Consider the following 17,395-nt stretch of genomic DNA (forward strand, 5'->3'; position numbering starts at 1 on the left):
TGAAAGTGTTACAAATGTGCAAAAAAAAGAAAAGAAAAAAAATCAGGAAGAGGGCAAATACATTTCTCTATCAGTATTCTCAATAACACTGTCTACACCTGCCTTGCAGGTTGCAGTATTGATTGCACAAGTTGATAATTTAAGGCCTGGAGGTGTATCGACACATCACAGGCCATTGTATTATTGGATGCAGCATAGTAATGCTCATGAGAACCCAGATTCTCTAGACTGAAAAAGCTTACTCAACAGCTCACAAACTAAACTGCTTTGAGCCAGTGCGACCATCATCACAGCAGCCAGTGAATGTTGGAGACAGTGATTTTAATTGCAGATTCCTTTGAAATACAGGTCACACTAACCTGTTTTGTTTTGGTCAGCTGTGTGTTTGCATAGAGAGAATATTCAGCGTGATGGAGCCCCCCCCCCGAGTTTCCTTTGATGTCCCTTCCAAGTGAGACGATGAGTGACTGTTCATAAAAGTCCGGCTCATTTGACAGTTTGTGTTGTAGGAGATGGACAGAGAAAGAGCAGTATAGCATCAGGGCCAGCATATGGCTATCTGATCTTTCACCGTGGACCAATCTGCTGAAACTGTGGGAGCTTGGATGTGTTCACTGCATGATCCATTTCAAACACCTCAGACATCACTGAGTCATTGAGCTAAGACACACACCACCAATAGTAGTCATGGTATTTCAAGGGAAGACTTCTCACTACATGCAGTTACTCTGCAGTGTCAAGCAGCAATAAAAATAAAACTAAGCAAACAGCTTGTGAAACACATATTTGTTTTAGTACCGAGTGCTATATTAAGTACATCCAACCAATCCAGAGTTTTAGCGGATGTTTTGCCTTATACCATAGCTACTATAGCTACAGGATAGTCAACAGAATAGTCAGATACAGTGCATTGATCCTCTTATTTAAGTGAAAAAAGAGTTTAGAGAGACATTTCAACAAATGTCAAACTGTCCCTTCAAGAAATGATACAGAACTCACTGGCAGGGAATCAGTAAAGCATATTCCCTGCAGTACTCGTCTCATTTTTGTACAGATCGTGGCAGCCCCAATCTGGACAGAGACAAACTTGATCTTACATAAATCCCTTGCGTTTCAGCTCTGTACAGAGCCAACACAGGCATGCCAGCCACTGACAATGCTTAATTAAATATTTGCAGCAAATGGTCCCCTATCACCGCTGGTTGTGAAGTGCCCAGGTGTTCATTACTGACAAATTCAAATAATGACCTGTTTCATGAAAGAAAGGGAGAAAAAAGGCTGTTTAGACACACTTTGTTTTTTGTTATCATTTAAGTTGGATTAATCTGAGCTTTATGAAGAGATGGTGATCATGTGAAGGAGGTCCAGATGGGTTAATGTTATGCGTGGTACCCTTGTGTTTTCTCCCTTTGTCTTCTCTCCTTTTTTCCTTGCCTCCTTCTGTACTGTCTTACTTATCACCTTAATTTTTCCTAGGTGTGAGTAATAGATGAGTTTTTCTGCCCCTATTTAAAGAAAGCAGGGTAAAGACCTTTCTCTCTAGCTTTCTTATTCAGCATCCTACTGCCTTTCTTTGTCTACCTTTGTTTTGCAGCCACAGGAATTGGGCAACTCACAGTCGTGGACTTGACCATGAACTCCTCTGTATGCCAATGTATGCTAGAGTAGTCTACGCAAAAAGAGAGTAATCCCAAGCACAAAGAAAAATCTAAGACAGTGGCAGAATCCAGACCTGATCGAAAGGTTGTGTAATAAATACTGACACTTCATGTCGCTTCATGTTGTATATCTCAGGTTGCATGTAGCTAATTTTAGGAATTAGATAGTTATCTGTGAAAACCTCAGATTTAAAAGGCGTTTGTGTACTTTTATTGTACCATGACTATTAGTCCTGTGCTGCTTTGTAGCATTTCAATCGAGAGCACACGGTGATGTCTTACAGTTTATCTGGTAATTTGCAGTAATTTTGTTATGTGTCACTCTTTGTCCTTGGACCACTGATGGAAATATTTTGGGAGCATATGTAGACAACACTAGCATGTCATTGTGCCAGAGTGATTTTTGGTTGGCCGCAGTGTTTAGGGAAATTTTCCAAGTTGTGTAGTTTGTTTGATCTAGGACTGATTTATTAGTACTTGATGTACCACCCTTGAGATCAACTGATGCAATGCAAAAGAGCTCAATTTGGATGATTTTGTTTCTGGCTCAACTTTTGAAAAGTTGGTAGGGTATACCAGAGAAGATCTTAGTCATTGCTGAAAATGTACATGTTCCTCTTGGTAAACATGACAAAACGGCGAGCCAAGGGATTCAGCTGTTCTCTGCTGGTGCCTTTGTGTCTGGTGCCTTAACAGTCACATGAACTTTATTGCTCTGTGTTAGGCTGTACATCACTCTCACAAGGCGATCCATACCACGCCTTAAAGTGTTTAGTCCAAAAAAATTTGGAGATCAGTGTGATTGCTGAGTGCCATACTGAGCTTTCTGCTTGAAGAGGCAGGAAAGTTAAGGCTCTTCCTCAGTGACTGCTATAAAGTTCAGTGTGTTATACTTAAACATTACTTATTAATGTATGTATATGTAATAAGTTAAATATACATTTAACTCACGTGACAGAAAATTATGCAAACACTTCCTCAATTAGGCCACAGTTGTGCTTGAGCATGATACAAGACAACCGTGCCGCGAATACACCCTTGTTTATCCATTCATGAACAAGGATCTGTCTCCAAGAAGCGGTTGGACTAAAAACACAAAGAGACACATCTATCAGAACACGATAATGTTTTCATTATCCTCGGTGAGTCCACTTTGTGCAAATAATTCATCATTATTTCTTTAAATCAGTTCTGAAGGGCAAGCAGGAGGGTTAATATGATTCTTCATTAGCTGTTATCAGGAACACGAGCTGAGACGAAACACGTTTTGATCGCATATAGATAGTCGACAAAAGTGATACAGAGAAAGCTGCAATAAAACCCCTAGAGATCCCATCATATCTAGAAGAAGTGCACTTACACAACCCTGAATTTTAAGCATACTGTATACACTCTCAGGCATGTGTAGATTCTTACCACACACACTGCATGGTAATAAGTCACTGCAATGAAGCAATTACAGAGAGTGAATCCTCAGAGACTGAGCACTGTAGCCTTCTTGTATGAAGACTAAATTCTCTCTGCTGGGATGTTCCACATGTTACACATTGCAATATCATTATGATTTTGTAATGTAACACAATGCAACTACCTTTAAAATACCAATTTTTGAAACCTGCATAACAGTCGAGGCGTTCAGATTACCTTCACATCAATTACGGTGTAGGAAACTGCATTTCAACACATTTTGTCTAACCTTTGCAGCGTAGTAGTGTTCACTCCCACAAAGGCAGTGCTTATGTGGGTAAAATGGAATGGGGGCATACCTCTGTAATAGTTACTTGTGTGTTTACAAGTCCATGGCCCATTTGTTCCACGAGGACAGGAAGACATGATATTGTGAATGCATCATGTTTAACCAGGCATGAGGAAAATGAACTGGGAGGGAAATCCCCTTTAGGCTAACTCCCATTCACTCCCATTCACAGCTTGATACAGTCATCAAGGTGAATAGAAAAAATCATTGTGCTAACTGTGTGTATGTAGGTTAACTGTAACTATTCTTGTCATATGTGCTTATCACATTAACATCTTAACAGTGATAAACAGTAGCAGTATAATACTTCATAAAATAGTATTATTTTCAATAATGAATACCTTAACTTTTAGTATTTTAACTACATGCCTAGATGAAATTTTGAATGCAGGGTTTACTCCTACTGCACCTTCAGTAGTTGAGAACTTCTTCCACGGCTGAACAGTATACGTGCAGACTGTACCTACAGCCTACCTTGGAGACTTTTTTGCATTTCTAAAACTCATCCATCAGTGAATATGTGCTGCTTCACTGGGACCTCTTTCTCTTCCTTCTCCTTATTTTCCCCTTTTCTTGTTGTCTTGCAAGCCCTTTCTCCTGATTAACTCTTTTATGTTTGCACAAATTATCACTGTTGTGGATAGCCTTCCCGCATAATATTACAGTGTCCGACCTTTTCATTAACAAGCAAATTATGCTGCATTTCAACTAAGGTGCTTTGAGGGCAGAAAGGCCGGGTTCCAATAATATTGTTGTGGTCATCAGTTAGCACAACAATATTAGTTAGTTTTTAGATTTAACTAGTTATAATGCTGATAGTAAGAAAACTGTCCATGTCTAATGCTAATTAGTGACTACTACAGGTACTCAGAGAAATAAAATGTAGAAATATTGTATACCTTACCTTAGCTTTAGCAACATCAGTTAACCATTATGTGTTTTCTTGCTTTTGACTCACTTCTCACTTTCTTTTACTCCACTTTTTTTCTTTGTCGATCTCTATCTGTCCTTGCAAACAACATACTTGGGATATATTTCCTTTATCTAGATTCACTTACCCAAAGAAATACAATAAGCAGTCACATGAAATTGGTTATCAGCTCACTAACTTAACCCAGGGTTCCCTCTGCATGCTCACATCGAAACAGGTAGCGTTGGTGTTATCTGACCAGTATCAAACATGGTGAAGTGTCCTGGCAGCAAAATGCCTGAAGCTATATTATGGAGAAACTATCAAGTGGTTAAACACAGGATGGAGACAAAACACAAGTTCAGTGATTGTGTGTGTCTGTGTGTGAGACAGGGAGAGAGAGAGCTGTATGAGGGCATGTGCACGTCCACGTTAATACAATTTAACCTATTTCAAGCTGGTAAAAAAGCTGACTGTGTAAGTTAACAGACATCAATATTACTGCTCGGTCATTTCAACACGAGAGAGTGTGATGGATTATAATTGAGTACTTTGTAAAAGCTTCAGGTTTTATTCCTTCACAGGCAGCCGCTGCGGTGTTTAACAATCTCAGAGTAAGTAAAGAATAAATATAAAAAACATAATTCAAACATCAGCTTAGACTATCTGCAAATTTTATAGTATGTCAAAAAGTACAAATAGTCATCCAGTTTAAGGATCATATTAATCATATTAATTCATATACTAATTTCGAAAATTGCAGCCAACAGAGAAAAACAAACTCATGGAATAAAGTTACACCAGTGAATCTTTATTTCTTACTGATGCTGATCAGGGAAACAGAGACATTAGACACTATTAAAAAACCTTCGACCCACCTGCTAGCTGCCCAGAGTGGTCTGAGCAATTATCCAAGAATAGTGATGCTACTTTCTGGTAAACGGATTGGTCAGTGCATGTTGATTTTATTTTGATTTTGAATCTGGAATATAAACTTGCTCCAAAGCAGGGTAGGGTCCCAGCGTAAGTTACCATGGTGATATACCCCAGTCAGAAGTAAACCATCTTCATAGTACAGAAAACCCAGGGTTAACCCTGAAGTAACCTGAATAACAGAAAATCCTGCTTTGTAACACATGACTCTCAAAATCTCTTGAAACTGTCCTGAAGTTTTATGCAAAGCTTTACCTGTTTACCTTTGGAAATTCAACACAGATTTAGCACTTCAGGTGAATATACTGGGAAAGCCCATCCTTTTCACAGACTGAACTACCAATAATAATAATAAAAAAAAAATCTTTGTCATGTGTCATGCATGCTCAATGTCATACTTTATTAAAAGTGCTTTGAAATTACACAAAGTGTGAGTCAGAGTGATAAATGGCCATTTAAATGAGGTTGGACGTGGGGGATTAACACAGTCTGTTCAGTTTCTCAACCTTGCCAAAAGAAAAACACCCAAGTCTTCACCAAGTACCATCCCTAACTCTAATCCAATCTTTACCACTGAAACAGGTGGCCCTTAGCTTCCATTGGGGCAACTTGAAGTCACCGTGAAGATTAATGAATTGATGTCAGTAATTAATGTTGGCATATCCAAATAAATGTGCATCAACACACCACATCTAACGGCTTAATAAAGCAGGATAAAGACATCTCTTGCTAAAGAAGTGGTGTATTCCTTCTCTTTAAACTTATACACTTCACCTATAAAAAAACATACCTCATAAAAATAAATTTCTCCCGTCACAAAATATTGATTTCTGCTCGTCAACCTTCCAGCTTCAAGCAAGATAGTTGCCTAACAAAAAAAAATCTTTATAGAATATATTAGCTGACAATACATTATACATTCAGCATTGCTGGGAGCTGAAGAAAGATGATGGTATTTTACGTTTGCCTCTGCCTCCTTATTCATTTTTTTTTCTAAGACAGGGAAAAAAGTGTTTCTATGTGAACCAAGGTCAGTGTAATTCCTAATAAATTCATTACTTAACATACAAGGGCAAAAAAGAGACAATTCAGATAGGTGCCCTTCAGAAAAGAGAGATCAGCTGAGGATGGGACATCCAAAAATGTGTATGTATTAGAGCAGGAGCTTTGTACACTTTTCTGTATATAGTACAGCAGTTAATTAGATAATCTCAGGAAGGAATATGAAGTAATAGGTGGCAAAAATTAATTAAGAAGCTCTTTGATTCTTATCAGGTCACTTTCCAGTGTACTAGTCAATGTTTGAAGTGATATACTTACAGTATTTGCTTTCTTGTCGGTAATTAGATCACATTGTTAAGTATGTAGCAAGTACTCAAATGGACTCAAATAGTTAACACATTCTTGGTACCATCAACTACTCTGTCTTAACCCCTGGGGGTAACAGCCAGTTGTTTTAGAGCTTCCAATCTAGCCAGCAGATATCGTGGTCAAGACATTGTTTGTTGAGTCTGGGTCATCATAAAAAACAAACAAAAGAAATTTAACAAAGAATATGATGCTAATTACACTAAAGCTTATGAACTCAGGTAAAAATTGATCTGGTGTTTGTGGAGGCTGTTTGAGTACAATGAACTCATTGTAATGCTCAAAAAGCCAATGTGAGATAATTTGAGTTTTGAGACATAGCATCCTAATGGAAACAGCAATCTGAAGATGGGTACACTGTGCTCATAAAGGAATGGACATGGTTAGCAACAATAGTTAGGTACGCTATTGAGTTGGTCGAATAACTCGTAAAAGGCCCAAAGTAGGCCAAAATATATCTCCTACACCATTACACCACCACTACCCTGAATGGGTGATGCAAGACATGTTGTTTATGCCAAATTCTGACACTTACCATCTAAAATCAAGACTCATCAAACCAGCCATCTTCTGGTGCTTAACTTTACTGAGCCCATGCAAATTGTAGCCTCAATGTCCTGTTCTTAGCTCACAGGAGCAATGACAGGTGTGGTTGTCTGCTGCTGTAACCCAAGAGCTTCAAGGTTCCCCATGTTGTGTGGTGAGAGATGGTCTTCTGGATAACTTGGTTATTTGAGTTACTGTGACCTTCTGGCATTTTCAGTCAGATATTCCAGAGACAGGATATTTTGTCTTTTTTTAAACCAGTCACTATAAACCTTAAAGATGGTTGTGTGGGGAAATGCCAGTAGATGAGCAGTTTCAGAAATACTCTAGCAGCCTAGCAGACTAGCCCCACTGCACTCTAAAAACTAAAACTGACATTTACTTAAATTTTTTGAGGCAACACTTTAAAATACTGAGTAGATTGGAAACCAGTCAAATCTGTTCAATATACTTGATCAATTGAATAACTACAGCTCAAACATATTAATTTGAAATGAATAATTGTAGTTGTTACACAAACATGAAAAAATTGAGTAAATAATACTGACATGCTTGGTCAATGTAACTGAAATAGAGATGGTCAGTTAATCCAAAATTTTGTTCCATTTACTTAATATTGTAAACTGAACGTAATCAAAATTGTACTTAATATGGCCTGTATTTGTATAGTGCTTTACTTAGTCCCTATGGACCCGGGCCCCAAAGCGCTTTACACTACATTCAGTCATCCTGAATGTGTGTGTGAATCATTCAGTCATTCACACACTGGTGGTATGCTACATTGCAGCCACAGCTGCCCTGGGCACCGGGCCCTCTGACCACCACCAGTAGGCAACCAAGACTGTTGATGCTGGGGCTCGAACCAGCAACTTTCCGATTACAAGACGAACTGCCAACTCTTGAGCCACGATCGCCCCCTAACATTCAAATTGTTAAGTCATCACTATTGCTATAAGCTGAAGTGCACCCTGATTGTTTTGCTTTCGATTTCGATCTGTACAGCCGTTTCATAATCATTTGGACACCAAGGTCACCACCGCTTTATCCTGAAGGTCTTATTGCCGAGCACCTTTTTATTCTGTTTTACAGCCACCCACATTCACAATATTTTATGTATTATAATTACAGGCCTTTCCAAGCAAGTCATTGTTGTTCAGAAAAAACAAGTGCTTGACAGAAAGAGTTCAGTAGGTCTACAAATTAATATGATCCAGCTTTTATCACATCTGGCTTTACACAGTAAATATAATATTATACAGTCCGAAAAGGTGGCGTAATATTATTGCCTTAGATCCACGCAAAACAGTTGCTGATGACTGACAGTATAAAACTGAAATGTTAATAGGCAACTTCTGCACCAATTAATATCACAGAAGTTTTCCTTAATAAGAGTTTCTTAAGATGGCTGAAACCAATTAATCTCCCTTTTCATCATTAAATCTTTTTTGTTACTTCAAAGGAATAATGCTAATTTGTAAACTGGAAATGTAATATTCTGCATGTCAGCAACAAAGAGATTTGGTGCAAGACTTTAATCATGTCTTTCTCCGTTTGTAATGCCACAGCAAACATTAATCAATTGCATGCTACTGTTTTCCACATTAAAACTATGAAGTGTCCCTTTAGGCGACTTCATTTCCAATACTTCTCGATTTTTTATTTATTTTTTTGTAAGATGCAAGATGAGTTGGGAAGGTCCCAATATTTGTCTTTCCCACCTTCTTTCTGTAATCACGTTTTTATTTGGATTTCTTGAAAATACCAGATAGTAGACCATTTAAATAGCTACCAAAATAAGAGAAATAGAAGACACGTTGTTATTTTTGTATCATTATCTAAAGGTTTTATTAAGCCACCAAATCATTGATGTATGGTTTATCTCTCGTATTGGGTGATCTATTCAAACTGCGCTATACATTACAAAGGTATAGTTAATGGCAAAAAAAGTTATATTAAAAAACAACAAAGTTAAGGAAAAGGGGTCCCAAGGTATTATATAAAGTAATTCTCATTATTCATGATCATAATTTATTAACTTACTGCTATGTCCAGGTCATCCGCATGAATGAAACTATAAAGACATAAAAATATAGACATTCCAAAAACGAGCTGCATGTGAGAGCAGCAATTAAACCTGCCAGTTCGCTTGTACCAAGTCTGTGTGATGTCCAACTGCACCTATGTAGGAACGAGTGGGAGTCTCTTGTCCTGCCTCCTGCACATTCTTTCCAGACAGTTCCCTGACCTAAACTAAATGGAATATTTCCAAAAGTGAAGCTTGTCTAGTGCAGACTATCTCCTGCTGTGTGCTCGAAAAGAAAAATTCCTGAACTGAGTCTCTTTACTTTGTGCTGAATTCATGTTTCTTTAAAACATACAAGCTTGTTTCACATCCCTTAGTCTCCCAACCAGTGGCACCATCAGCAAGGATAACAAAAACACTTATCCACATCAGAATTGCCATATTTAGACATTGCAATGAAAACTGTCAATAAAAAAACAGAAAGAAAAGAAAAGAAGGAGGCACAGGCTAGGCTCAAGACACACTTGATCTAAGATGAGTGTGCAATCTATATTTTAGATACCCATCTTCATACTGACATTGAACTGACTGAATCATTGTCCAAAGGTCTTTCAAATAAATGACTACTTTTTCTCCTCATAAATAATACTTTGTTTTTATGAAATATGAAAATCATTACATGACTTAAGTGGGAACAGAAAGACAGCACACTTGATAGTTTTCGATGGGAAGAGAGGGGCCATAAGCAATAAAGCGGCTAAGAATTTATCAAAAAAACAAAACAAAATCGTGTTAATTTTTGAATTTACAAGTATAATACAAAAGAAAGAAATGGAATCCTGTGAGAAAGGTAAATAAAAACACAATGAAAGGATTTGCAAATCTCATAAACCCATATTTTATTATTCACAATAGAACCCAGGAAGCATCAAATCTTTAAACTGAGACATTTTACTATTCAATTTAAAAAAAAAAGGCTTGAAAGTAAGTGCTACTAAAAAGAAATAGCTGGAGAAAGATTTTACAACCCATTAGGATAATTGGCAATGGGGTGACTGTCTAGCTGGCAGTAGAGCAGTTCATTTACTAATCAGAAGGTTGGAGGTTCGATCCAATGTGAATGTTAGACAGAAAACACTTAAACAGTTTATATAACATGCCTTGTTCACCCATTCACACTAATCTATACAAGCACTTTTTTCATTGCTTGAGTGCTCAAGTAGAGTACAAAAGCGCTTTATAAGAACCAGTCCATTAGGTGAGTAACATGATTGAGTATAGAAAAGGCTTCTACAAGAGCCAGAGTTTCTCAGCAGTAAAGATAGGTAGAGCTTTAACAATCTGCAGAAAACTGTGTCTATAAATTGCAGTATAATGTTCTTCAACGCAAAACTGAAGAGCTTGAATACCTCATTATCTACAGTACATGTCATCGTATACTTATAATTAAAGAGTCAGAGAATTTGGAGAAATCTCAGTATGTAAAGCTCAGTCATAGAAATCACTGTATGGGCTCAGGAACACTTCCAGTCTATGAATGCAGCCATCCAAAACTTCAGATTAAAACTCCATCATGTACAGAAGATCATGGGAATAAGCTAGAAAGGTCGACATCTTCTCTGGGATTGATCTCCGATCAGACGAATCAAAACCTGAAATGTTTTTTGGAAAATATGGATGTCACAGCCTCCAGACGAAAGAGAAATGGGACCATCAAGCGTTTTGTCAGTGCCTCTCTGATGGTGTGGGGAGTGCAGTTGTGCCTATGGAATTGACAGCTTGTATATCTGAAAAGGCATCTTCAATGCTGAAATGTATAAACAAGGTTTAGAGCAACATATGTTCATATACATGTCTTCAAGATAGGTCTTGGCTTCATAGTAGAAGAGTCCAAGTGAACTGGCCTACCTACTTTCCAGACCTCTCCTGTTTCAAAGGAGTTCTTTAGTATGCTTGCATTGTTTACATGCTATCATCATTAGCTTATAACATTTGGTGTATCATTAAAATGAAAAATGGCAAAGAAGACCAAGGACTGTTGAGCAGCTAGAGTCCTGTACCAGAAAAGAATGGGACAACATCTCTCTAATAGAGGATGCTACCCAGTGATAAACAGGGCATTGGGCTATCTTTTTTTTTTGAGACATGGTCCTGTCACCAAATTAAAAAATACAGTTTAGTTCATGTGCTTCATTTATCTGTTTATTTATTGATTTCTATTACTGTTATTTCAGTTATTTCAGTATATGTGTAGTATGATAATGTCTAAGTTGACAGTGAGGAAAAAAACAACAACAAAAAAGAAAATGGGAGAAAATGTAACAAAGGGATAGAGCACAAATACCAAAGCATGATGTATTGCTAACTGCTGCACTTGTAAGAAAAAAAAACAACAAAGAAAAAACATACAGCTCCTAGAACACAAAAATATGAAATGCATGTGTCTTTGTCACAAAATGTAACTGCTAATGAGAGTAGATGTTGGCCATCCGCAGCCCCCGGGAATACCAAAGACTTGAGGGCACACATCTCGGCGACAACTGTGTGGCTATCCCAGCAAGAGGAGGAGGGATGGGTTCAAGATGGGGCATCCACAGCCAAAGGGTGAGAGTCCCAGAGAACCAAAGTCAATGGATGGCCAACCCCACCAGAGGCTTGTCACCCTGGCACAAGCAGAAAACAGGGCCCCAGGCACCCAAGAACCACGCGGCATCCGTTAGAGCTCCATGACCATGTCCCACAGGGGCCAAGGCTCAGCAAGCCCCAGACCCACTCACTCATTCAGACATACCCACCCACTAACAGCACACGAAGACACACATGCACACACATACCCCCCTTCAAAGTGCAATCAAGCAGCTACACCTACCATGTAAATATTGTTGTTGTTGAGACTGGTACCAGTACCAGGAGTACCAGTATCTTATTGAGAAGGTCTAGCTTGGAAGGCTAATATAATACTATATATATTTCATATGATTTAAATTTTATAAAGTAATTTTTCTCAGATATTGTTGAAATCACTGAAGATATTTTAATTTTCTCGACAACATCATTTTGAGACAACATATAATTTTTACCTTTTCCAACTGAATGCATAAACACCCAAACTTCTCTTTGAGATAAACAATACTTATATTATATTAATTCCATATTTGGCAAGCATCTTGTTTTAACAGAAAAATGCTCCTTGATCAAGCACATAGAAAAAAGGAAATAACCTTTGAGTTGAATGTTACACCATCAAAATATATGAAACTGCTGTTCTACTTCAAGTTGCTTGGTAAAATCATTCAAAGTAAGGGCTTCCTCTTTGTCATACCTGGCCCTGTGTTTCCTTACCTAATGGCCCAGAGCACAAACAAAGCTTAGGAACTTAAAAAAGTGGATGTAGCTCTGAAGCACAAAGGCTTTTTCGTCTTGGTTCTGATATCCAGCTGACATCTTGGGTCCTGAGGGAGTTTTAGTTCCCTGCAATTTTTTTTCCCCAGTAACTGCTATAGACTTGGGAAATACGAAGAGAAGGAGAAGAAAGGGATTCACTGAAGGCCAGGGTTGCAAACTGGGAATTTGACTTGACAGCTGGCTTGACTTGGCTTATTAATCTTCTTCACACAAGTCCCGAAAAATGGCCTTGTAAATGGTCTATATAACTGATAATTTTAATAATGAAAACATTTCTGGCAACATTTTCCTTCCAACTATAGAAACGTTTATAATAAGTGTGTCTTTTTAGCTCTCATTCTACGATTGAATAAAAGTTGAACTCAGAAATAAAGTTTTTGCTCTCATGTGACATTTTCCTTTCCATGATAAAGCCAAACATTTTTCAAATACTGTGAACAAGTTATGGATAAGTATATAAAATAAGACTACAAGATCTCATAACCATAGCACACCTTGATTATACCTCATGTCACACAGATTTACTTGAAAAAACAACATGTACAGACTCACAAATCAAATCTGACAAACTACTTGAACAGTGTGATAATTATGTCCCAAAATAAGTACTAAAAAGCAGATATACATTCATAATCTTAAATGTTTCCAATGCTCGTGAGTCAGTAAGCCTCACAATGCGAGGTTCCATTAGTGCCAGAATTCACATGTGCACTCCCTATGAAAATATTCTTAGCATGTCTTTTCAGGTTTGAACTGCACATTAATTAACACAAAACAATTTTTAAAAAAAGTGTGTGCACGTAATGCTCAAATAATAAAAATATTTCTCTGTATCTTGTTGCCCTTTTTTTTCAATCACTGTTTGATGCCTTGATATGCTGCTTTTTTTGTGTTTTCGCAGCATGTCATTTTTGTTTAATGTTTCAGCAACAACATTCAGAAGTACAGCACGACACACTCACACCAGATCAGCACAACAAGTGCAGTCAAATGAAACACTAAGATAACATTTATGATAACACAGTCCAATGTTCACAGCGGTGAAAAGTGTTAATGTTCAGTAGCAAAAGTCCCAATGCAGTTTTCATAAACTTATGTTACAAATTACACATACAGTATGAGTCAACAGTGAACTACTGTAGATTACAGCCCTATAAACAGCTCTACTATAAACATTCTGTACTCTACTAACAAAATGTTAGTAGAGTAAAAAAATCTGCCAGGCCAAAAAAATGCCTCTAAAATGTATCAAAATGTTCAATCAGCCTGAAACAGTTGCCTGGCAAAGCACTGATTACTATAAGTGCAGCTAAAGAAATTATCCAAATTAATGATACAAAATGAAATGAGCTTAAGTGTATCAGTTGTCATAGAAGAATCATATTCTTAACTATATTTACATTTTGCACAATTACCTTTTACATCAGCAGAAAAGAGTAGTTTAATTATACAAAACAAATCAGCAGCCAATACACACTACCGCACTTCTAAAACAGTGTGAGAACATTACTACCCATACCAATTCCTGCTACCATCCCCTTTGAATAAACAAATAAATTTTCATATGACCAAAATATATACAAATATGAATTTGCATAACATGTTTAAATTGCATTTAAAGTGTAAAGTTTCCTGATTTCCTGCAACACTTCATTTTCAATGCAAAATAAATAAATTAATACATATTTAATATAACACAGAGACATATCCAAAAACGATATGTAGTTTAAAATAATCCATTTATAAGCAAAAAATATCCCACACCTGAATCACCTGTGTGGAAAAGTAACTATGATTATATTTCAAACACACAAGCATGACCTGTATTTGCAGATCAGCACTAGCTGTGGAGGAAATTTGGCCCACTCCTCTTTCCTCTTTGTGTTTAATAAAAATAACTGATCTTTTTTCTCTTAAGGCAGACAGCTCATTCGAATTGGATTGCTCTTTACAAAGGCGAGAGGTGATAAATGTACTAATCATCTCTGGGCTTTACACTCTTTAAAGTGATGATTAGGCACACTTAACATTGATGTGGGGAATACAGGTCATCCAAAGCCGTCATCCCTTATGGAAATCTGTATCAATTAAAGAAGAGAAGATGTCATTTTTCTCATTATTGTGTTTTCTGTTCTCACTGTAACACCCCACCCCCAACAGCCACCTACTTTCTATCTGCCTCTTAGGAATTCTTGCCTCCCTTGGCGAGAAAAAACAAAACAACATACTATTTCATCTGCCTTGGAGAACACAAACAAACTTACCATTCGAGCTCTGCTACAGTAATTCACGTCGTGGTGTATTAACTTTAGTGCGATTTCCCTGTGGTTGTATATTCCCATTGTCCTGGCTCTGGAAAGCGAACATAATTTTCAGATGGATGCATATCCTCTCGTGTATCCATTTGAAAATTATTTGAAGAGTCAAAGAGCCTGTTTCATTTGATCAAGAGTAATAACGAGCTTTTATTCACGAAAATATATATTAGCTGAGCAAATCACCATAAAAGAGAGTTAAAACACTTTTTTAAAAATACTAATTTCAATTAGTATTTATGAATTAACATATTCATTTAACTTATGCTGTCTCTTCTGTTTTGTATTGTATAAATCTGTATCTATGTTCTAAGATTAAAATCCCATTACTATTAAAAGGCACCAAGTCAAATAATTACCAAAGCATGATTTGTGCAGAAATGACTTGACAGCTAATGAATACTAATAACTAATAAATTATCAGAAAACCAGCAGCACTCACGCCATAAAAAATCAGTTGAGGCATTTCCAATGACCAGAAAGATCTGATCTGAGCTCTGAGAAGGCATTTTTGCACCTACAATGTTTCAAATGATGTTAAAGATCTAAAATGCTAAAATTTGTATCTATTTTGTTTTAGTTTTGTTAGTTTGTTTTTCCTTTGGACGAAAGGACACAAAAGCTACATATGAACCATTTTTAAAATGCAAGCCTCTTTTTGTTGATGCACCATCTGCTTCAAAAACATTTGGGTAGAGAAACTGCAAACACATGTTTTGAGCAACATTTAATCAGAAACATTTTAATGTTCAGTGAGCTTAATAGGGTGAAAACTTCTTTAGCAGATGCTATTTAAATGGGAGCACAGCACAGCCTTATTAGCTGTATTTTACTGACACAGGATCCTGTCAGTTGGGGGAAAAATGGCAGGAGGACAATGGTCTAATGTGAGAGGTATACCTCCCGGACCACTCAGCCCTAGAAAATGGCTGACAGAAACTCATTCAAAAAAAAATTATAGGCTGTTCTAATAGGAATTTCATATGGGCCCAGCATTAAAACTCTCATGAGTCAGGAATGAGAGGTAGGGAAATAAGTGGAATGTCAAAAAAGTGGTAGGAAAATAGAAAGTTTGTAAGACACAGGATCGCTCTGACACTTTGAATTTTTTATGCAATGCTACAGTAATGATAAAATAATGCTTTCTGCAAATAATTACAGTCAGGTCCATATATATTTTGACATGGACACAAGTTATGTTGTTTTACCAGTTTACTGAAACATATTCCATATTCCAATTACAGCTGCATAATGGACATGGACATAACGTGCAGACTCTCAGCTTTCATTTGATTGCATCCACATTTAAATTGGATGAAGGGTTAAGGGGTTTTAGCTCCTTACCATGTGCCACCCTCTCTTAAAGCAATTGGACAGTAGACTCAAAGGCTATTTCATGGGCAGGTCTGGGAAATTCCTTCATTATGTCATTTTCAGTTAGGCAGATAAAAGGCCTAGAGTTGATTTGAGGTGTGGTGCTTGCATTTGGAAGATTTTGCAGTTAACAGACAACATGCAGTGAAATGAGCTCTCCATTCAGGTGAAATAAGCCATCCTTAAACTGAGAAAAAAAAAACATCTGAGAAATTGCTACAATATACAAAATATACAATACAGGACTCTCAAACTCTACAGTTTGGTATAGGCTGAGAAAGAAAGAAAGCACTGGTGAACTTAACAATGCAAAAAGGCCTGGAGGTCCACAGAAGAAAATAGTGGTGGATGATCACAGAATCATTTCTATGGTGAAGAGAAACCCCGTCACAACAGCCAGCCAAGTGAAGAAGCCTCAAGAATAGAACGACTAGATTGAAAAATATCTTTTAAAAAAAGCCAGCAGAGTTCTGGAAAAAACATTCTTTGGATGGATAAAACCAAGATCAACCTCTACCAGAATGATGGCAAGAAAATTTATAGAGAAGGTGTGAAACAGCTCATGATTCAAACTGTACCACATCATCTGTAAAACTTGACCGAGGCAGTGTGATGGCTTGGGTGTGCATGGCTGCCGGTGGCACAGGGACACTCGTGTTTATTGATGATGTGACACGGGACAGACGCAGCCAAATGAATTCTGAGGTGTTCGGAGACATGCCGTCTGCTCAAATCTAGCTAAATGCAGTCAAACTGATTGGCAGCATTTCATAACACAGATGGACAATGACCCAAAACATACAGCCAAAGCAACCCAGGAATTTATTAAAGCAACAAAATGGAAACATGATATCAAGGAGAAACACTCAACAACAAAAAAAGAAGTTGCATAAGGACCTGAGCATACTGATAAAGTTTACTATGCCGACAATTTGTCACAAAGTAATTTAAAGTAAGGTAAGATAAGGCAAGGTGAACTCAAAGCAATTCTTTGCATCACTCACAAGTTACACAGCTGACCCATAATTTCAAAGCAGTAATACACCTTCCTGTCAGAGTCGATGTCATTTGTACTACCAAGGGCCTGTCAATTCCAATGGCTTTACA

Source organism: Pundamilia nyererei, unplaced genomic scaffold (genome assembly GCF_000239375.1).
Source record: "Pundamilia nyererei isolate P.nyererei 1_Seehausen unplaced genomic scaffold, PunNye1.0 scaffold00014, whole genome shotgun sequence".
Lineage (NCBI taxonomy): Eukaryota > Metazoa > Chordata > Actinopteri > Cichliformes > Cichlidae > Pundamilia > Pundamilia nyererei.